This window comes from Ptychodera flava, chromosome 17 (assembly GCF_041260155.1).
Source record: "Ptychodera flava strain L36383 chromosome 17, AS_Pfla_20210202, whole genome shotgun sequence".
Classification (NCBI taxonomy): Eukaryota; Metazoa; Hemichordata; class Enteropneusta; family Ptychoderidae; genus Ptychodera; species Ptychodera flava.
Window position 1 is genome coordinate 389,707 of NC_091944.1, and position 24,369 is coordinate 414,075.

Genomic DNA, 24,369 nt, shown 5'->3' on the forward strand with positions numbered 1-24,369 from the left:
GGTCGCGCCCCGCAATTAAAAGCGTAAATTGAGAGATAGAGAGGGGGAGGGGGAGAGGGGGCGTAGGGTTGAGCTTAGTTGGATCATTTATGATTTTTATCTGTACTTCAAATAACAATGATAATATCTATGAAAATAGTATGATATCATAATCTCATGTGATATAATGGAACTATTTGAATTAAAGTAGCGTTTATTGATTTCTTTCTTCCCAGCCATGCATTTGCACAGTATTATTTACTTGATAAGAGATTGTTAGCCAGGTAAATGGACCTGTATTTACATATGATGCGAAGTGTCATTGCTCCTATTCATTCTTCTCTGGTATCTGTCGATGTAACCAAAGTTTATTTTGGATAAAAGGAAATGTAGATGGTAATTATTATCAACTCTTAAAGGGACAAAGTCGGCCATTTTTCATGAATTTTGTTTGATACGAAATTCTACTGATTTTGTTTGACATGTTGAAAGATACTGAATGAATGGGTGACCATGCATATATTCAACCCCGGTTTTAGACAAATTAAGTGAAACCAACGCGAAAATGAATTAATGGTCATGACCATTGATTCATTTGCGCGATGGTTTCAAGTATTGTGTCTAACACTGGGGTTGAATATATGTATGGTCACCCATTCATTCAGTATCTTTCAACATGTCAAACAATATCAGTAGTATCTCATATTAAATAAAATTCATGTAAAATGGCCGACTTTGTCCCTTTAAATTACACAAAACAAAAAAAATTACGTATGTCATTCACAATCTGTATTGTATTGTATTGCATTTTTTAAAAAGAAACACAACAACAGTTTTTAATATTGTGTAAATTTTCTTTATTAGTCTTGTTTAACATCAAGTAATCTCAAAGTTAACCTTAATTTGAAATTAAATGAATTCAAATATTAAGGTGCTATGAAAGAAATCATAGATTTATAAATTTAAGTAATAAAAGGCAACAAAATTTTATAGTGTCATAAAAATGATGTTTTTGTTGATATTTTAGGACAAAGTGCAGAATATTTGGGAGAAGAAACATTGATTCATGTTGCAGACCAATTTTGTGTTAAATTTTCTTTGTTGTAAGTGATAATTACTCACACCCAATCACTTTTTCCGTCTAGCCTCTGTGTTTATTGTTTCTCCAATGAAAAACATACTGAAAATGTAGTGCCAATTGATTTTATAGAAAGTTAGAATTAGTATTTCCAACATGTCAGCAACAGAAATCAAGATTAGGGAAAGTGAAGCATATTTTCCATGGTTAATGAAAGGTAATTTGTAGCCCATGTTTCAATGTCAGGAACTTATGAGTTTACAACAAACATGAAAGGAAAATTCCTGTGATTTTTTTGTCAGAAATTGAAAATGCTAATATATTTACAATTTTACTTAAAATGTTGCCTTACTATTCCTAGAATGTACCTTACGTGAGAGTGCAACTGTAGTGTTGAGTTTATGTACGAAAGAATCTAGGTTAGTATAGTGTTGTTATTTTTGATATGATTGGGTAATTTAAAATGGCTACGTTATCTTGTGATGGCCAATTGCATTGAATTTTACACATGACTGAATCATGTCATGCATGAAACGTTTTAGCGTCCCAAACGACAACTATGCTTTCATGTGAATACCAACTGTGCTTTCATGTGAATGCCACTTCAAGATAAGAGAGTCACAGAGTGATAGCAAAAATTATTCATTCTGAAATCCACATGAAACATTTGAAATCCAGTCATTAATGAATATACCCAGCTGAACTAGACATTGAAATGTGATTTCTAAGGAATCCTGTGAAATTCTGTGAAGCCATCTCTCAGTTTACTGTAAAATGTTATACAAGATATGTTTTTCAGTATCCGTCAATAGCTCTATAGGAAGTCAGATCATTGCAAACGATACCAGTGAATGAAATTTATATTTTATTTTGAAATTTGATTTACACGGAAATGACAATATGCAAAGCAATGATATAGAGACCAACATGTACCAGGAAACACATCTTTCGTGGCATATTGCAGTGTCTTATATAAATAAATTATTTCTCCCAGTCCAGCAGAGTTCATCTTGCAATTCAAGTTAGTCAGTAGTTCTGGGGCTCTGCTTTCTGTCTTTTCAAAGTCAGCTTATCCACAGGATGGGATAATAGATAAGAACTGTTCTGTGTTCACTATGACATGATTTATGATATTCCCAGGCCATAAAGATTTAGACACTGACATTCGTTGTGGTCTCTTCAATGCTGGAAGTACAATAAAAACTCTGGCAATGAAAAGCTTTATTTATCTAAGTCACCAGTTTACAGTTACACTGACAAAAAATGGTCACTGTTTGGGATCCATAGAGTCATGTATGATGTACTTCATTTTTTTATGCTGTTTAGACAGAATTACATCTGTATAATGAGAATCTGAGCTTCCATACGCTATCAGTCTGGTGTGTCAAAGTCAGTAAATTCTTGATCTGATTTGAACTCACAACATATGGCACCCTGTCACCTAGCATGCCTAGTGAAGACATCACAGTCAAACTATGGTTAATTGGTGTCAGACTTTACATTAGAGTACCTACATGTACATCCATATTCTTTCCACACAATGGCACCCAAATATTCCTTCTACACGGTGGCACCAAATTATCTCAGCAAAACATAAAATTACTTAATTTATGCGCAAAGACTTGACCCTGTCCCCAAATGTAAATTTTTTCATAATAACGATGTTGTATTGTGTTTTAGAAAGCTTTGTAAAATCGTATCTATGTCCAACAACTTGTATGTAGCAACTGAATTTTATGTATTTATGTGGCAGTGTTTGTTTCCTCTAACATTTGTTGTCCTGCCTTCATAAATGTTTGACAATTTTGACATTTACAGAGTATAAAAATAAAGAGTCCCTCCCTATTATGTGAGAGGGAGAGTAGGAGGTTGTCTATTTACTTGATACATGAAAGAAAACATTGATACTTGGCTCCATGTAAGTTTAAGGTTGAATTTTTGCATGCCCTAGTTTTGATACAATTGCTTCAAAGTGTAGTGTTTCATTTTACCAAATTATCAGTAATATTCTTTAGAATATTCAGTGAAATAGTCAGCAAACCAGAAAGCTGTCAATTCATTCTGCATTAATATATTGAACATTGAAATGAATCTTTTTCTTATCAGCATCAAAAATTAAATTGATAGATAGAATTAAGTGAAGATAAATGTTAAAAGAATAAATCACTGATACAGCACATGTCTTCACTTTTCTTAAAAAACTTTGATGCATTTTGAAAATGTTATGATCAAAAACACCAGAAATTTAGCTTCAAGTAATTCCACAGCCAGCATACTCGTATACTGCATAATTGCACAGTCCATAGTTGTGTTTATTGTCTCATAACAGCACGGATGTGAGATAACGTTTCCCAAAACCCATTTCCGTCATTTCTATTCAAGATAATTGAATTTTTCAGGCACTATTAAAAGTATGTACAGATGGTGAGCAATACATTAACCACAGATATCTTACTGATATCAGTATACAGTGTCTATCTACAATGACATTTACACCAAATCATATGATATAGCTAGCCATGTAACCAGACCAGTTCCACACTGTACATGTATATATTTTACCTGAAATCAATTTGGAATGACAGTCCCTTTTACAGTACAAGAAATGCTGGAATATCATAAAACTAGTACAACTTAGAATTCTATTTTGTTTTATCCGTTGGATTTACAGAATATTTTAGTACTACATTCATTGCATCATGTAGAGATTTCAATTTTCTGTGATTTCACATTTGTGTTTTGAAAAGATCAAATCAAAGAGGAAGAATTGTAGAGTTACTAACATGTACATGTATGGTTGCCTTTATTGAAAGTAAACGGATTAAATTCTGTGCAATATTAGAATTCATGCTAACTTCCTGTTTTTGGTTTAAATAACAATGACAGCCCTAATTTCTACCACACACTGAAGAGCTGTGTTGTGAAAGAAATATCTATTACTCCTCCTTTTCATTCTAATAATTCACTTTTTCAACCCAGTCAGAATCTTCTGATGGCAAAATTGTGTAGATGCAAGTCAATCATCTGTGGTTTCAGCCTCTGCTACTTGATTTGAATAATGGTGTCAGATTTATTGGTTTTACCATTAAACACAATTATTGATTGTGTCATGTTAACAAGCATTCAAGTTTATCATCTGTCACATTATACAACATAACAAGACTCTAACAAAGGCTGTGAAATTTTATAGAAAATGTTTTTCAATGTCTTGCCGGAAATTGAGCTTCAAGCATTGCATGGTGTGTTGTGTTAGTGTTCATAAGTGTTGTGATGTAGTGTCTAAGTAGGATGGTGTGTTGTGTTAGTGTTCATAAGTGTTGTGATGTAGTGTCTCAGTAGGATGGTGTGTTGTGTTAGTGTTCATAAGTGTTGTGATGTAGTGTCTCAGTAGGATGGTGTGTTGTGTTAGTGTTCATAAGTGTTGTGATGTAGTGTCTCAGTAGGATGGTGTGTTGTGTTAGTGTTCATAAGTGTTGTGATGTAGTGCCTCAGTAGGATGGTGTGTTGTGTTAGTGTTCATAAGTGTTGTGATGTAGTGCCTCAGTAGGATGGTGTGTTGTGTTAGTGTTCATAAGTGTTGTGATGTAGTGCCTCAGTAGGATGGTGTGTTGTGTTAGTGTTCATAGTGTTGTGATGTAGTGCCTCAGTAGGATGGTGTGTTGTGTTAGTGTTCATAAGTGTTGTGATGTAGTGCCTCAGTAGGATGGTGTGTTGTGTTAGTGTTCATAAGTGTTGTGATGTAGTAGTGCCTCAGTAGGATGGTGTGTTGTGTTAGTGTTCATAAGTGTTGTGATGTAGTGCCTCAGTAGGATGGTGTGTTGTGTTAGTGTTCATAAGTGTTGTGATGTAGTGCCTCAGTAGGATGGTGTGTTGTGTTAGTGTTCATAAGTGTTGTGATGTAGTGCCTCAGTAGGATGGTGCTGACAGTATTTGGTTCAAATCTTCAACCAGTGTGCCATTCCATATGGTTTTCATGTGATATTCCTTGATAGTAAAAGCTATACATGTACTTTGCTTAAACCTTTCATCCAACCTATTTAATGTTTCAGTATTGGTGTACACCATTCTATTAACTTCAACTCCAGCTTTTATTCCTTTCTTACAAATAACTAGACCCTTCTAATGAAAAGCAAACCACATCTGTAGATTACTCCGCAATTTATTTCCTACTACTTACTAGCAATTAGTAATAATTTACAAGAAATGGACAGTTACCATAATTTATGTATTATTACAAGTTGGTATTGACTACAGCAATGGTCAAGTCAGAAAGATTCAATGGACTTTTACAAGAACATGAATACTTTTGATAAACTTTTCCAATGTTAATAGATATTGATATTGGTATAACAATATTCTGGATGGTAAATTTTGCTTGCTTTGCCAACTTCACATTGTGGTTTTGTGCAATCTAAAAAACAACACATTGTCCCACTTCCAACTTAACTATCATGACAAAAATATGCATACACATTTCATTTCCCATGATGCTTTGCTAACATCTACAGTGGTTGAAAAGCTTTTGCAATAAGTTACATGTAATGAATAATCATTTTTTGGCAAGTGCATAAAACATGTAATTCTGAAATTTAAACAGCTGGACATGTTTGATAATTTAATTGTGTTATGGAAGTCACTATTTACAAATCACTTTGAATATGATAACATTCCAGAAGAGTATGTAGTTGGGTAATGGCAGTATTGTCATTGTTACTGGAGTGTGTTGGGTAATGGCAGTATTGTCATTGATATCTGTTCCAAATTAGTGCATAACTGTTAACCTTGAGCCAAACAACAGTGCTTGTAGAGTGACATCTGTCCAGTTGAAAACAAGATAAAAATGATAACACAATTGACAGGGTAATGTGTTATTTTAAACCAGTGATTTTCACATCGGTTTTCCCAAAGCACTCTGATTTTACAGTCCCAGCTCTGCTTAACTGTTTCAAACCAAGAGATTTTTTGCCAGCTTTGCTTGACTGTTTCAAACTAAGAGATTTTTTGTGTACCACCTACATCATATTTTACATGTGCGTGAAAGCTTCAGATGTTGACTTTCACACAAGTTTAGAGATATTTTTGCTAAAGATGGTATCAAACATAACACAGCATATTTTGCTCAAAACTACTTTTTTTGCAAAAACTTGTTTAATTCTCATTAATTTGTCACTTAAGATTAAAATATTGACTAGGTTCTCCTTTTAACATGACAAGCAGTCGTCAGTTGGGTGGCATATGAGTAAATTATTGCAAATGTATGTAAGTTTATGCAAATATATGTAAATCACCCACTTTCCTGGCTTATTTTTTCTCCAATTTTCAACATTTCAAAAACAAATTGAATTTCACTCAGGGTCAATTTTGTGAAATTTTCACATTGGCAATAGAGTTCTTAGTTTGAGTAAGAGACATTTCAATTTTGCTTTTCATAATATTAAATACTTTTTTGAATATGAATCATTTCACCCCTGCCACTCATGAATGTGAATAGATAGTGCAAAATAATTTTTTTTTACTACATACACTCCAGTTTCGATGAGATAAATTTCAGAAAGCAGTGTAAGGTTTTTGATTTCAATTTATTTTTATCATTTACACCAAAATATAGGTTTTCTACCCCAAATATGAACCACTTCATCCTTCTAGTAAACTAATGCTATCATTAAGATTCTCTGCTTTTTGAAAATAAACATTATTAGGTGGTTTTCATGTCATTTTTGATAAGAAACATTGCTTTTAATAAAAGTTTGGATGTACATGTATGTGTAAAATTCTAGTAACTGGGAAACTCAGGTAAATTCACCCTGTGATGGTCATATTGAAAAACCTTTATATAAATATTGATTTGACATAGCTGTGTTTGATAGAAACCAGGTGTACTAAAGGTGTGATTAATAAGGAAAAAGTGGAATGAACTTGAGTACTTGCATAATCAATGCCAGACAGTACTGACTAACTCTGTTTCATGACCGCCTTTGATTGAAAGCAGAGGTACCTTTCTCATCTGTAGTTTGTTCAATTCGTGGCATCTGTGGTATTTTTATATATTGCTCTGTTAAACCTCAAGGAGTCCATGATCTTAGTAAAGCTTAAAGTGTTCACCATTTCTGAAGCAGTGAAATCTGTCCCACCGCTACGTATGTCTTTGAAGTCAGGGTAACCATTCTCAGAAAGTATGATAAACTATCAGGGAGATTGGTAGGGATTCAACAGTGACTTGTAGTAGCATACACGTGTATGTCATCATTGTTTTATTGTTATTATTCTCTATTGTGAATGTCACACTGAATGTTGGAAAATATTTTAATCGTAGCATTCTCTATGGTGAATGTCACATAGAATGATGGGAAATATTTTAATCGTAGCATTCTCTATGGTGAATGTCACATTGAATGTTGGAAAATATTTTAATCGTAGCATTCTCTATGGTGAATGTCACATAGAATGATGGGAAATATTTTAATCGTAGCATTCTCTATGGTGAATGTCACATTGAATGTTGGAAAATATTTTAATCGTAGCATTCTCTATGGTGAATGTCACATTGAATGATGGGAAATTTTAATTGTGCAGAGAACTTTTAACTGTAGTGTTCTCCATGGTGAAAGCGTCATGCTACAATATGATTGCATTTGCAGTGTGACAAATACATGTATTTGATAGAAGGTAAAAAAAATTGTACTTACAAAAATATACTGTATGTATCACACATGCAGTTAGAAAGCCTCTGTTCTGAAGTGAAATGCCACTAACTTAACAAAGTCATATTTAGTTCAAAAGACTGCATAATGCCAGTTTTACATTTATTTCATTTATTGCCTTATTTCAGGCAAACGTATATCTTCATATTTTAATATTTTGACCCTTTAAGTGCCAAAGGCAATTTTTTTTCATCTTTAAAAAAATTTAATGGAGACAAATTTTTCAGATAAGAACAATATTTTCCAAATTGTTCCCAAATGTTGTAAATGAAAAGTTATTTCAATTTGGTCTAAAAGTTATAAAAATAATTACAGAAAAATTCATAAAAATTGGTAAATTGGTGCACTAAAATTTTGGATGGAAAAATTAACAGCACTCAAAGGGTATTTTTATGTATTTTTACCGATGTATTGGTAAACAAACAAACAGACAATGAACCCCGGTGATACTATGTAGACATCCAGCTAGCATTAAAGAATTGCTAAATTAGAGAAAACAAAAAAATAATACAAACAGCAAGACAAATAATAATAAATAGCTGTATTTAAGGTAATATTAATTCTTCCCTAGGTGATCAGGGATAGGAATGTGGGTGAATTGTAGCTATGGTAACAGTAAATGTATGATATGGTGATAACAATGAATCTCAGTGCTCAAGGTGATACATAATGTTGTCAACCAGAAAGACAAAAAAGTGATTCAACTCTACAAGGTTCAGATCCATGTCTTCTCATTAAAAGTATACCAGACTGAGGTAGATAATGTTATTGTTCATGAGCAAAACAGACTTGATTTGAATTTGAAATGCCTACCTAGTAGGGGAATAATCTGCTTTTGTTGTCATTCCTCAAAAGCTGATTCCAGTGCTTTTGGCAGTAACTTCTCTTTATCACTGAGATCTTTTGATACTGGAAAAAATCCTCATGAACAATCTGTGTTCTTGGCAGAAACAGACTACAATCTCTTCTGTCTGAGAATTGTCACTTTTCTTCATCAAATAGAAAGGTATTCAGCTGTATGGTTCACATCCATCAGCAGAATGGCAGTTTATTCATTCATTCAGAAAGGAGGGGATCCAGGCATGACATCACTGTAAAATCTGTTACAATGTTGCTAATTTTGTTGTGGATGAACTGATCAGTTACTATGTGACAAGTTTTAGGTAATGAATTGTAGCTGACTACACTGTCAAGAAATCAATTTGCAACAATGTAACAAGTAATAGGGAACTTCCTTGCTTCTCTTTTACTTGCTGCTTCATGTCAGAATTATTCAAAGAATTTACAGGATTAGTTGATAAGTGTGAAGGAGAAATGGTAAAACAATAAATAATCAAGCCCTTGATTTCACAACATTGTACATTATTTAAGTATTATTGTTGCCAAGTAGATGAGATACTATTGTTGTCCTTCATTGTCAACACTGATGCTGCTTAACAGCTTTACGCTATTGATCAAGACTTTGCTCTACAGTTAGCAGTGATATAGCTTGTTAACATAACAGCAATGTTTACCACCTTGATACAGCTTTTATGGACCAAGGTCAATCCATTGGTCTTACAACAAGCCCTACAACAAAGTTTATTTTCTGTACCTTCTCGATGCAGCATTTCCCTAAAATTTCTAGAGGAAGTAGTTGATTGTTTGTGGCTGTATGGTTCAAAAATCCTAAGAGCCATCAAAAGTCAGTGTGGCTTAAATTAAGGGATACAGTCGTCGGAAATGTGCTCAAAGATCGTATAGGACCCATATGACCAATGTAAACACTGTATCCAAGGTACGATGGATTGATGAAAGTTAAAACATATCTGTTATAATCTACATTGTATAATTTAAATGTTGCAGCTATGATGATGAGGTGCATCTAGATATCCTGCATGAAATACATTGTTTGTAAACAAGAAACTTGCACAGGCGCAGTTCTGATGACTGTTTTCCCTTAAGATTGATAACAAATTTTGTATCTTGTCGGAAACATTGACACTGTTCACATAACAACTGTTGAGAAAGAGGTTAATTTTTGCACATGCTTACCAAGTTTAGACTGTGATTTAAGTCCTTATAAACCCCAAGACACATTTGGATTAGCTTATTCCCACATGAACATGCTAGAGTCTAGACTTTATGCATACTACGTTTGAATGAAAGTGGAATGAGAAATGTTGTGGCAAAGTTCAGCTCAAAGATGAGGGCTATGAGAGCACTTTGTTGGTGTCATTACCATACAAAAACTATGGCAAAAATTGGAAATAACAAGTTTAAACAATACCATCTGCAAAATTAAGATAAAGATATCTACATAGAAATTTGTGAATTATGCATAATCAAAGCAAGTACTTGCAACGCTGTAACATGTAATTAATGTTTTTAATTTTTACCTTCTCGTGTCTATTTATAGACAGAGAAGGTATTAGAGTTGAAAACCAATATGCTGCTGTCAAGAACTTCCGTCTGTCAAGACTTCCGTCTGTCAAGATCCGTTGACGTCATGCCATTGTGATGGGTCATATCATAAACTGGTGGGGGTGTTCATGGCTCAGGTTGAGGTGTGGGAGAACGATTTTGAGCTATGACAAAAATCAAAAGGGACTTAGCAGCATAGCCACAGTGTTATAAAGCCTTTCTCCAAGGTTTCTTAGTTGACTACAATCTATTACAGACTACTGAGCTGACGTTAGGGGTATTCATTTTGTGTTTGCTCACTCTGTGAGCGCTAGTGTTTGGTACTGAGTTGCGTGGATATCCCCTCATGGCCTCACGTGATCTGGGTCTGTTGCATAATCTGCAGAGATGATCATATGCCTCCGAGTCTGAAAACTGTCATTGTGTAAGCCTGTCGGCATTTTCCTTGCATTTTTTCTCATTTAATTTTGCAAAATATCGGCGAGTACCTCAATATTTCAAGATAACCCTTTCTTCCCAATCGTTTCCTGGAGTTTAAGAGTCATATGAACGAAAATGAGTGAAAGTTTTAGACACGAAAATCGGACGTCGGCCATGTTCAATGTTTACAGTACAATCAGAAGTTTATGTGGAGGAATTAACCAACAAACACTGTTCATGATGCCCGCCCTCTAGAGGCAGACCCCCCTATATGAAGTACCACATTTGATGCGTGTGGAAAGCTTGACCACACAATGGAGCATTTAAACTTTTAGAAAATGACAAACTGAATAAGAAGGTATTCAGAAAATGTCAAATACTGAGAAAAAATGCGCAAATATTCAAAATAAACAGGTTAACTGATTGGTCAGCTATAAAAAACAATGAAAATGTTTATGATCAAAAGTTTTTGAGATGCGCACATTTTAACAAATACAGAAATTATTAACATTATAAATATAAGACCAAACTATTTTTTCAGGGATGGGACAGGTTGGAAATGAGGGGTGAGAGACAAAGGCACTCCTATTGCTGCATGTGGATGCAGCCACACCATTTCATTTACAGCATACTTATTCACTGTGTTGTGTTCAAGTTCCATATTGTACTGACTGTCATACAAGGATAACATAAGCAAATCAAATCAAATTAGAAAAGGATCAATGCTGTTACGTTGTGTGGATTTTGCTGAACATGGCTGATATTTCGCCCTATATATTTGGTATCCAGCAAAGGCATACTTTGATGTAAAGGCAAAATTAACACTACATTGCTGACAATATATTTTACCGTTTCTACATGAACTTTTCTTTTTTAAATTATAGTATATTAGTACTTCAAACAGATTAACAGTTATTGTGATGTCAACCCATAATTTTACATCACAAAGACTGTAATTCTGCCAATTTTTTTTGTTTTTCAGTCATTTTATAAATTTTGCACTGCACAAGATGATTGAACAAATTGCAATGTTTGAATTTGTAAACTCAAAGAATAAAAGTCCTTTGGTCACAAATTAAATTATTTTTTGAAAAGAAATTTACTCTTAAACACTTTTAGCATATATTCTTGACACGGTCATGTATTTCAAGGAAAATATGCCTATTAAAAACAGTAATTTCTTCACTTTCAATTTTTTTTCAATACTATGACAATTATCAGCCATGAGGTTATACAAACACAAGACCAGATAAGCGTTTTTCATCATTTCCACAGGACTCTTTGGAAAATCCATTAAAAACAGTTAGAAGTGACTTGAAATGATCACTTGGTATACATTTAATTTACAGATGCCAGGTTGTGTATTTCACATGCACTCAGGTCAGTAAGGAAGTGCGTCATTACTATTTTGGACTGTTAATTCTTATTTCTGAATTGTTTAACTTTTTTCCACATTGAACTATCTTTAGGCAGTTTATACTGTAGCTTAGAATTTTTTTGATTGATGTATTTAATCATCTTTTGGGTTCTTTGGGTCCATATCCCACCTCATGCCCCTACATCATCAACTATTTACCAACAACTCCATGCCAACAACCAATTACCTGACCTGGCCACACATTAGAGAAGGTACAGCGTCATTGACGGTATTTTTTTGAAAATATGGTACAGGACACTTTCTCCTTTCTTTTCTTGCAAAATTACTGGTTTTGCTGAAATATTAGTACCACTATCTGCCTTACAATAATATCCTGGGTACAATATGCAATGTTATAGTAAACATCTGAATTCTAGTCTAGATTAGAATTCACTTGTTCACAATAACATCGGCCATAACACACACAGATTGTAGAAGTGGTGTGTTCAGAGGGCAGTGATTTTTATCACAACTGGAAGTTGTGATATAGTGGAGTTTCAACCGGTGAAAGATGTCGTCCATTTCCGTAAACGACAAAAAGTCAAAAACCGCTGAACAGACTGCGTTGATATTTGGTACAGATATTCAGACTGGTTTCAAGGTTCCAATTCGGAAAAATGGAGCCAAACGGAGTGGCGGTTAGATAGTTTTGCGAAATTTCTAACCCCCCTTTTTAACTAATTGATTTTAGGGTCTTTCATATATGTAGTTTTGGAATGTACACCAATCCTGCATTGTGGACTGTTTTATGAGTTGTGGAACAGAAATGAGGGTTTGATGAATGTTAGAAATATGCAGGATGGCTGATTCAGAGTATCAGAGATTTTCATGAACTTTTGGTGATAAAATTGATAAAAAACAACATATTTAATGTTTTAGATTTCTCATTTTGTTAAGACCCTTAACATTTATTACCCGACTTGATGACATAACTAGCTGCTGGACCTGTTTACTGGCGCATTGATTTAAAGACAAAGATAGTTTTATTTTTGTGATAAGAACGTGTGATTTCGTAAAACATAGTCTATTAGCCTGGAAATGTGATTGTTGCGAATATTGTTTACCCCACTGACAACAGTGTGGTTTGAAAATGGCCGGAATGGGCTATTACGGAACTTCTTTTTGTGTGTGCATGTGGATCAAAAACGTGTATGGTGTGATCAACCCGTTCAGTGAGAGAACAAAGGACTCTTGGCTTTGATATCGAAATCAAGAACAGATGACACTACCGTAGGTCAAGACAAAGGTATGGTATAAATTATCATTATTTATATTGGAAAGAAGCTTGGTGACATTTTGTTCGTGTATTGTGCGATAGAGAAGATGTGGGGCATGATTGTTGTTATATATATGACGTCACGATAGGATGAGAGCGATAGGTGAGGTTGTGGTCGTGAATAGTTTTAAGTTTATTTGCATAAATCACAGAGGGACCGTGCGTAAATGTTGCGTTGAGTGTAACCATTCTCTCAAAGGGCTGTTTTCAGTGAAATGCTGCATGCTGAAGTCTCCTTCTGCAGGCCGCCTCATCAAAATGATATTGATACTATGCAAGAGAAACTTATCACTTTGAGTTGCGGCTTGATAGGGACCGTGGGTGACGTGTAGACCACGTATACACTTTAATTACAAATGGCAAAATATTGACGTCTTTGCATACTATATGTTTTTTCTTCTCATGAAATCATGTCACGATGCCTCCCCAACAGAAAACTATAGCTATAATAAAATGTTGTAAGGTGTTGAAACAATTTACCCTCCTTCCTACAAAGTTGCAATGTATTGAAACACTTTACTCTCCTTTCTACAAAGTTACAAATTCCCTGGTACGTGAAGCAAACATTGTTGCTGTTCGATACTGTGCTACAATAAATCATGGACGTACTAGTAACGACCATGGAATACACTGACTGAGGCTGGGCTTGGCTTTGCCTCTAGTCCCGCGTACCGGTCGTCCTTTTAGTCCAAGTTTTACCTACCTTGCTTTTATCAAATTTGGCCTGCAATTAGTCAGTTTGATAGTAAAAACCATTATTTCAAAGGAAACTTTCACAAACAGAGTCATAATACAAGGAAAAAGGAGAAAAACTTGAGGTTTTCTGAAAGGTCAAATCTGGGTCATCTTATGTGACCCCTTAAGTACGCAATTATGGTTCAAAAGAAACCACCTAGGGAGGTCCAATAGGTACAATCTTATGGTAATAGGTATAATTTCTGGTGCTTTCCAACTAAATGGCATTTAGCTTGACTGACAGTTTTAAATTAAATTTTATTAACAGTTATGGCAAAGGGAAATTGTCAACAGTAGTTGCAGTAAGCATATCCATTTCAAATCTTTTTTTAGAGCTGCAATTTTTGCATGGTTACTTAACATCAAAGCAACAATTCAAAAGTAAAACAATTAAAATTATCCATTTGGACTATTTCAAACTGCTTTAACTTTTGCAAGAAATGATGTGATTCTGAATGATTTTAATATTTCAGCAGATTCCTCCATTTTAATGATGTAATAGTGAACATCACCAGACATTTCTTGATCATATCAAAATATCAAATGAAAATGTTCCTGGCTACAATGTTATCATTATCATTAAAACTATTATTACTCTTAAAAACATTTGAATTGAACAATATCATTGTGTCTTGTTTTAAAGGATTTTGGCCTAACCCTTTTTGTCTCAAGAAAAATACTTATGCTGAAGATGTTATTGAGCCTGCTTGATCACAACTATGACACAACACCACAATACTTGTATCTACCGGTACACTGCCACTATGCTACCGAATGCTTTCTTCTGCAAGGAAAATTTGTATTTGTGTGGCTAACAAATTTGACTTCATGACTTAAAGACTGCATAAATGTGGCACATAATTTGAGGAGCTTGTAGTGTATATGTATGATAAGTTGTCATACTGTGAACACTGACTGAATGCTGCAGAAGTATTCTGTATCTGTGGTAATATATTCATATTGCTACCAGTAATAATTCATATTGCTACCAGATTTTTAGAATTGCCACCTAATTATTTCTTGTGGCAAAAGTTTACCACCAGAAATGAAAATATTTCTATCCCTTTAATGTCATAAAAATACAGATAATTAATGTAATAAAAACTAAACAAATATTTCTAAAAACTATGTAAAAACTATCATGAACAACATACAAAACATTGTGATCCGTAAAATTAGGAACTCCTGAATACCGAGAAAGCTGTTGCTACACTTGAGATCATAAAGTGTTTGAAAAATTTTTGAATTTGAAAGGAATATTCATCATTGTGGTTTAACTTTTCATTTGATAAGTGTAAATGTCAAGCACCTTAATGGTCATGTTTTGCTGATATATATTTCTTTAGATGTTTTTTCCATAATTTTTCACTGTTTTGTACATTTATAGATGTAATGTCTATTTAATGATTACAAGTATAATTGTAAACTTTCATTGTTGAATGCTTATTGATTATTATAAACTGAATAATTTTTTTCTTGTCTCTCTACAGGATAGTGCTCAAGCTACAAAGTTTGCTACATCAAAAGACCATGAATGGACCTTGTGCAATGAAACCAATGAAAATACAAGTAACATTGTGGCTCAACATACTACTCATGATATGACAAATAAAAGTACAGTCAAGAAAAGCAAACATAGTAACCTGTATCATGTAAATCAAAGTAACCTATGTCATAATTTAAATGTAACCAAAGAAAGTACACTTGAAAGTGACACCTGTAACAACCAACAAAGTAATAGTACCAACAAACATGTAACTGATGTAACCAACAAGGGTGAACAAAGTAACTTGTACCATGTTAACCAACAAAGTAATTTGTGTCCAGATAAAAATGGAGACAATAGAAGTACATATGTTAGCAGTATTAAATAATAATAACAGCAAAGTGTAGTTGATAGCAGCAACAAACATTTTAAACTATATTAAATTCTGGTACGTGGTAGTACACATCAAGGAAGTACACAATTTAGTATTGGATCCAGAGGCAAACAGTGCACATGCAATGCATTAATTTCCCTTTGTATGTCATTACAGAGGCACCTTATGACAAGAGCAGATTTAGATAAAATTCTGCACCCGGGAGATGAACTATATATTTCCATCATTACAGATTTAAAACTGAATGATAAATTTGTTAATGACCTGCTCATGTTCGATGACCTACCACACACTGTCTTCATAAATCCATGGCATTATGGCATCAAAAGGGGTCAAATATATACCTTTGTGATCAGTCACCTCGCAAAAGCTATTTTTGCCATTTATAACTCACACAAGTTTTTACAAAACCAATAAATAATACAGTAACTTCGGTTTTAGGGCTTCATCAACTCCATGTAATTTGAATCATGGCAAAAAGCTCCAGGCTTGGAGCTTCCATCACATAATATGGAAGAGCCATCTTCCGATTGGTATGGCATTGTCCACTCACCTATGATCAACCAGGCTGTGGATATTTACATAACTATTGTTGAGACTGAGTATCCTTTGCAAACAATGAATCACTTATGATGAACTGTCCACTGTCAGATTCTGTGCTGCTGTTTACTACTAACAAGTGAGAAATTTGACAGTGGACAATTATTATATGGGATTCATCGTTTATGCAAGGATACTCAGTATCAACAATAGTTGTAAATACGCACAGCCTGGTTTGAGCCTGGGTGACTGGACAATGCCATACACACCAGAAGATGTCCTTTCCATATCATATGTTGCAAGCTCCCAAGCTTGAAGCTTTTTTTCCATGCTTCAAATTACATGGACTTGATGAAGCCCTAAAATGAACTTCCTGAACATATGTAAAATCATCCTTGGTGAACTTCCCCTTTCAATGTACAGTCCGGGTCAGCTCCAAATTGGAGACGTTATACCATAATATTTTCCCCCTCTCATTAGCCAATCAGCGGCCAGCGCGCCATCAGTAAAAATGTATTTCCTGGCAACCTCCACATGCGTCCTTCGTTACGTACGCCATACTGTGTCGAACTACCGCGCCGTATTCTGTCATAATGTCGAACAGTTGTGTGGCCACTCTGTCAAAACACAATTTCAAAATCGCGTACCAGTTTTATTCTGGCTAAGACAACCAAACCCCATATATCGCTGTGATTCCTAGACTCTGGCTTGAAGTCCTGCGAAATATAAATCGTGTACCTACACAGATCGTTCAGAATACCCCATTTGTATCGGAGATGGCAGCGATACAAATTCTACCGTATGGGGAACAGTTGTGAGGCCACTCTGTCAACACATTTTCAAAATCGCGTACCATTTTTTTAGTCTGCGTTTGACAACTACAAAACAGGTATCGTTTTAAAGCTCTGACATTGCTCTTCTTTCTTGCAAAATGTTATACGCGTACCTACACAAATAACCTTTATAACAGTATTTCTAATAGAGATGACGAACATCCACAAAATGATTCTCGGTACTTGAGCGAAATCGATAAACTGGGGGTAGAAATGAATCGTCAATATTTCGAATATTTGTTCACTAATCGGACTCCTTGTTGGACATGACCTTCTGCAGAACACGTGGATTATGTTGACTGTCGAAGTTCGTCGAAATTCACAAGACAGGGGCTTAATAAGCGGCCCAAAACTGCCGATCACACTTGGTGGGTAATTTGCGACCCAGCGTGACCTGTACTTTATTAATGATGTAATCTGGTCGATGATTGGCTGAATGCCGGAATACATTATCATAATGAGTCTCCAATTTTGGAGCTGACCCGGACTGATGTATCTACAGTTTGTAACTTTATCATCATTTGCATATCCTTACATTTGCCGCAAGTTTGTCTTAGCGTGAGACTTTAGCCGCTTAGATTACTTAACCCCTGGATTACTCTACAATTTTTATAATCATTTTCCATTACAATCAGAGTACATTTGCATTTTTGTTAGTACTATTTTATTTAGCTTCGATATTTACTTTACACTTACTACCATTACAGTATATTTTATTTACTCATTACATTTCTACCATCAACAACCATTTACAAAATATTGCCTGCTTGATTGTTCAGTGTTTATATATTGAATAAAATTTGTTTACAGTTAAAATCCATTCTTGTCCCAAGTCACTTTTTCCCCAGCTGTCAGCTACAAATACCAGGTGGCTATTCTTTAACATTTGAAGTGCAGGCACAATCAACAACCTCTCCTCTATGTCAGTATGTAGAGCTAACCCATTCAAACTCCCATATGGCCAAGAGTATATGCGCCTGTGAAAACTCTTCTTATAGGTTTGAGATTGCCTGTCTTTGAGTTTGTCTGTATGTATATGATATGATTGTTGCGGGTGTGTGTGCTGCAAAAACTCCACAGCCGCAGCACCTACCCATTTAGTATTTAATGTACAGTGCACCCAGAGATAGAGTAGTTTTACAATGTGCCAGTTGTGATCAAGTGCCATTGGCGCTATTTTTTTCCGTAATTACAGAATTTCAGTTGCTTTTTTAAATTAAAATTGACAACTGGTCAGAGATGAAAATGGCCAATAAATTTGACCAAGTTAGAAAAGAATGAAGTAGGCAGAGGGAATAGCTTTGCAAATCTATTGTCATAAATTGATTGTCAGTAAGTGATAAATCATGTTTTTTTATTCACATTGTGAAACTTTTCCATGTAGCTTAATTGCATAGAATGCATAGTATGTGGCATCATGTCATCTCTGTACTGTTCATGTCACCAAATACTCTACTTTTTAGCTCTGTTGTCAGCAATGTAGAGCTTACCAAATGGTGAGTGTCTGTCATCGTCTGGTGTATGTCATTTCAGCATTTGTCAACTTTTTGCATTTAAAGCTTCTTCTTGAAAACCGCCAGCCCAATCATACTAATATTTTGTGTACAGGTCCCTATGAATGACTTAAATCAGATTTGTCCAAATTGTGGTGAAAGATACAACTGTGTATATGACGTCATTCAGTTTTAACTAAATGGTGATAAAATTTGCATATATGCAAATTTTAAGGCTAACTTTCTCATATTTGGTTGAAACATGGCTTTCTGTATACCACCAGTCATACGGCTCAGAAACTCAATGTGCAGCTTCTTAGGGATACCCTCATTAAGTTGTGATAAAATTAGTGTAAAATTTCCATATTGTCATTGCTTTTATTTCAATACAGCAAATATGAGACAAATACACTGCTCATTTTTCCCGATCAACACATGTCCAAAATATCCCTCAATATTGAAATCTTCCTTGTCTATTCAATTCGATCAACTTTGCTGATTTGGTATTTGAAAATTATACACAAGAAAATTAAGATTATCAGGCAAATGAGCACAGAGTTGAACAATCTTGTATCTGAATAAACTAATCTGATTTAGGATTTAATGAGCTTTATTGCAATAAATCACACTGACCTCAGGGCTTGCAATTGACATGCAAAAAATCTTGTTTTTGTAAATTTATAGTCTTAGGTCAAGACTTGAAAGACTGGTTCATGTAACAGAGTTGATGTATTTCTAAGCCATGGATCAATTTATACATCACTTCTGCCATTCTTCAGGAATTTTGATTTGGCTTTGATTTTCAACATATGGCTTGTAACTCTAGCATCTGTGCCATAAATTTCACACTATGATTCCAGGATATTGCCAGCTGTCATATTTAACAATTGTGTAGTCAGTTGTAGCAGGAATCTTGAATTACTCATGTACAGCTTTGCAGGGAAACAAAGAATGGTTGAAGAATTCAATTTGTTACATGTGTAGCCCTGCACATGCTTTTGAGGAACAGAATCAAAATTAATCCACCAAACTGGTCTCTCCACCAATCCCATAAAACATAATGGCAGATTAATCAAAGAAATGTTTTCAATAGTAATCAAAACAAAGCAGAAGCAGGTAAACAGGAATTTCAATACAGGAAAGATAAGTAATAACTGAATTGTCATGAAAAGTAAACTTCTCTGTATAAAGGATATAGTCACAAATTAATTTATATAGTTAGGCATATTTGATTTATTGAAAGTGACAAATGAATTCTTTTAGTCTTTTGTTTGTCAGAGAACATGAAATTTCTTAAATGCAATCATAACATACATACCGGTATACAATATGAGATGAGTTTCCTAACGACAATAATCCTGCTGAATTCTTTACTAACGTTAGTTAGATCAGATGTCTAGAATTAGCTAACATAACATGAATCAGTATGTCATTGTTCCTTTATGTTCAATCAGAACGTGGCAGAAAACTATGTATCGACCACTGCCATTGTTTTCACATTATCAGGTGCTGCCAACGAAGCTGTCAGTGGAAAAAGGTGTTTGTGCACATTTTATCAGTGGGCGGGCAAATGTCAAAATTAATCAGCGCATAGGGAGAAAAAAATTGATATTTACTGTTGGTGGGGAAGAAATTTCATTCTTTTCAGTGGGCGGGGAGAAAATTTTTGACAGTTGGTACTGGAAAATACTTAGAAAGAGGGGAATGCTGTGGTTGATGGAACTTTAGGGGAGATTAATCCCTTTCTACCAGGCTCCATTGACAAATCATAGAAATAAATACCATTTGGGAAAAAGAGGATTAAGCACCTAACTTAGAGGGAAGCAATATTCCAAGGTATACTGCTCGCACAGTTTTGTATTGATCTTGGTTACCTAGAGGGCATCTGGTGGGCAATGGGGAATTTCACTAGTGGGGAGAAGGCAGTTGGGAGCTTGAATCGTTGTGGGGAGAGGGGAGCGGGCAGACCATTGATACTGGAGGACAGTGGGCATCAAAATTAAGTGAGAGGGAATATTTTCCATATATGCCATTGGGAGGGCAGTTATGAACAGCTCTACTTTCCCCTCCAAATTTTAGGTCAAGGTCAAAAATATTTAAAATTGTATGTAAGCCTTCAAAACATGTTTTGTGATGATGTGAAATTGATGAAATTCACCAGTTGATGGTACCTGCTTGATGCTGGATAATAGAGCTTGCTTTTGAAAAATATGAAATATAAAATATGAAATCCAAAGGTAGTGACTGTGTCCGCTTAAAATCAAAACTGGGGTCAGTCACTGAGTAAATTTTCAATTACAATTGATATATGGAATGCAACTTTAGTTCAGTGCAGAATTGGATTGGGATAGAAAAAGAATAGATTGTTCATTTATTCACATTCACATTTTCATGTATTTCTCTATTAAAGAGCCAGTAATGCTAACGTTTGATTTTTTTTCACTTTTTTGTTTTCCATAATTTCTTCTACTATTCCCTGAAACATGTTGAAAGACAAATTATTCAGCTTGTCAACTCAGTCTTTACATGTTTAAACTGCACTATTATTGTTGACAATTGAATTCTGGTCAGGACTAGAATTGAAATGTATATAATAAGAGTACATTTTACTTTTAGACATATAGATACCATATTGACACGCTAAATAGTTGATGATGCAAAATTCTTTTGGGAGTAGAATAAGAACTTGCAATTGACAAAGAAAATAAAAATAATGAAGAAATCATCAAAAGTTAGCATTACTGACCTTCAATAATTTTTCAACCTCAAGTTTTAGAGATGTTGTAATAATAATAATTAAATACAGCATTGTTCATAATATTTCATAAACTGTTCCTGTGTCAAAACAGAATCAGTCAATTATTAAATTGTGTTCATTACCACAGCAAAAATTCAAAACAAAATGTGTACATGAAAATATGCTGAGTTAAAGACTGACCACTACAGATACATAATTCTAAGTTTGTGATAGATTTTAAAAAATGCTAGATATTGTTAAATTGTACATTTTGTGTGACTAGATATGTACCGTACATGTACATCAAATTAGCCACGCAGTCACTCTGTCCCAAAGATCAGATATTTGCTCAGATTTACTCCATAAATTGTCGATATCTGATGCGTGATGATGTGATATTTATGAAATGCCATTTACTGTACCAGGCATCTGTCATAGGACATCAATTGCTTAGCCTGTAGCAATGAAAGATGCTTTTAGAAAATTGCTTTCCATCATCCATTTCAATGTAATATTCCGATGTCTCCTAGATTTGCCTAATAACTGTGTCTCCTAGATTTGCCAGGGATTACAAACACAGAAAATTTCAACTTACAAAGCTGATGATGTTGTAACTTTGCTTACCAAAATAGTTTTATAATCTAAAATCTAATATATTGAAATTTGCTCTTTGAAAAACCATTAATGGTTTGAAAACAATAGCTTGACATTTTTAGATTGATAAGTTTTGAGTTGGCATTCTCCTAACCAAACAGAACAATATACTGTACGGTACTAATGTAATGATACATTATTATGTATCATTTATTCAGCAATGATATCAGGATTATCTGTGTTGAATTCTAAATGCAAATTAAAATGTTTTTGCTGTTTTGAGAGGTATACTTGGGAACTGTAGAATAATTGCATTGACATTTCAAAAGGAACCTATGTGATATTTTTCAAGCTAACTTCCCCCTGCTGAAAACAGAAAGATTGTATAGGTAACTGCATTTACTTGTTGAACCTGTGCAGCTGTGTAGAGCAGTCAGGGTCATAGGTCATAGGAATAATGGTACTGCAGCTATGATGGGGAAGTAGCAGCAGCAATGAGTATAGCAACATCTGTTGATATGTTGTCATTTCTGGCAGTGTATCGGTACTCAGATTTCATTTTCACTATGCATCTCCACAGCTGATGGAAGATTTCAACTCAAATCATCACCTGTTGTGAAAACACAAACATTCAAGATGTAACCCTTTTCCTACTAGAAAGTATCATTTCCCAATTGGCCGAGTCAGTGAAAAGCGATAATCAGTCAAAACCTATGTATTTTCACCCACTTTATTTGATTTGTTATACTAACTGTAGTCTGTGAAATCATATTTATAGTATCTATATTTCCAGGGACCTTCAATTATTCAATTTCTTTTCAAAATGCACCACATACAAATTCAAGTTCCATGTTCAGACTACTTTCATTTATGCTGAGATTAATTCTGTTATTCAAAAATTGACGCTGTTAAGTAGATTACTTTTTCAATGAAATTCAACTTTAAATAGATTCATCTTCATTACATTTATGGCATGTGATTTCTTCAACTGTATATAACTTGCAAGAGTTTCAGCCATTATCTTCCTGCTGTTAAAAGATTCAAATAATGATATTCATTATATCAGAGACTTTTAAGAAATTTATGTGATAGCTGACATGCTAATACACTAATTATTTGTCTTATACCATCATTATTTACCATGTTGAAATTTGATATTCAATTTTGATAAAAAGCTTTCATCTGTGAAAATTCCCATTTTGTATCATGCGTGTCATCTTCTTGAAACCAAAGATACCCAACAACTCTCTGAATTACAGAAAGCTCGAATTACAAAGTTTACTATCAGAAATATGACATCTCACCAAATACTGATGTTTCACATGCCATTGGACTTTCTTAATGTTCTGTTGTGAGTTTTCAGTGACACACTCCACATGTGTGTGGATTTGTGTCCCAGCGTATTAAATTTACATCAACTTTGATCCCATGACAGAACTCCATGGGAGATTTTATCACCAATACTCTCTGACATACATGTATGTGTCTGTCAATCCCAGCTTGGCACTGAAATTGTAATATCGCTCCAGTTCACATAATCTCTCCATCTCGTATTAATTCCAGAAATTTCTGTATAACTTTGTGTGGTTCTAACTCTTTGCTTTGTGTGGTTTTCAACTAGAGGTGAACTTGCAACATACTGGTATGGACAACTGTGGTTAACTTTGTACTGATTAATTTGAAGTGAAATGTTTATACCATATATTGTGTAGATACAAAGACAGAAATATTATCGCAAAATCTAAGCTAGGTGTTCATGTTTTGCTCTTTCTGCTACGTAGACAAATGAAACTAAATTATAAAATAACACATAAATTGACAGATACGAATATGACGCCAGTTAAAATATTATCTACGATATATGGTATGTTCCGTAAGTACTTACAGACTCTCTTTATACATTTGTTGAAAAGTAACTTACATATTCTGTCAACCCACATAGATGTATCACATCAATATTGATGTGTTTGGCAGTAGCATTGCACACCATAGGACATATCTTACAAACCACAATTAATGGGTGTCTGACTGACTGTGGAATGTGTACAACATTTTCATTATCTTACAGTCACACATTATGTACCAGTATCTGTATGTCTTCCTGAGTAATCAGTCTATTGAAAGCTTGAAAAATCTAGAATAGCTTGCAAATGTCAGTAAATTGTGGTTTTGTCATCATGTTAATATAAATAGTGGGCCTTGAACAAAGACTGCACCATGATGAAACAGATTTCTGTCTACTGTAGCTTTGTCAGTCTTTTAATTAAAGTGTAGAATAGATGT

The 24,369-nt window shown here is 34.4% G+C and overlaps 1 protein-coding gene across 1 annotated transcript in view; it reads left to right on the plus strand.

Annotated features, from left to right (window-relative positions):
* Positions 1 to 24,369, plus strand: part of LOC139115080 (arf-GAP with SH3 domain, ANK repeat and PH domain-containing protein 2-like) — a 63,037-nt gene that overhangs the window by 1,010 nt on the left and 37,658 nt on the right. The window lies entirely within an intron of this gene.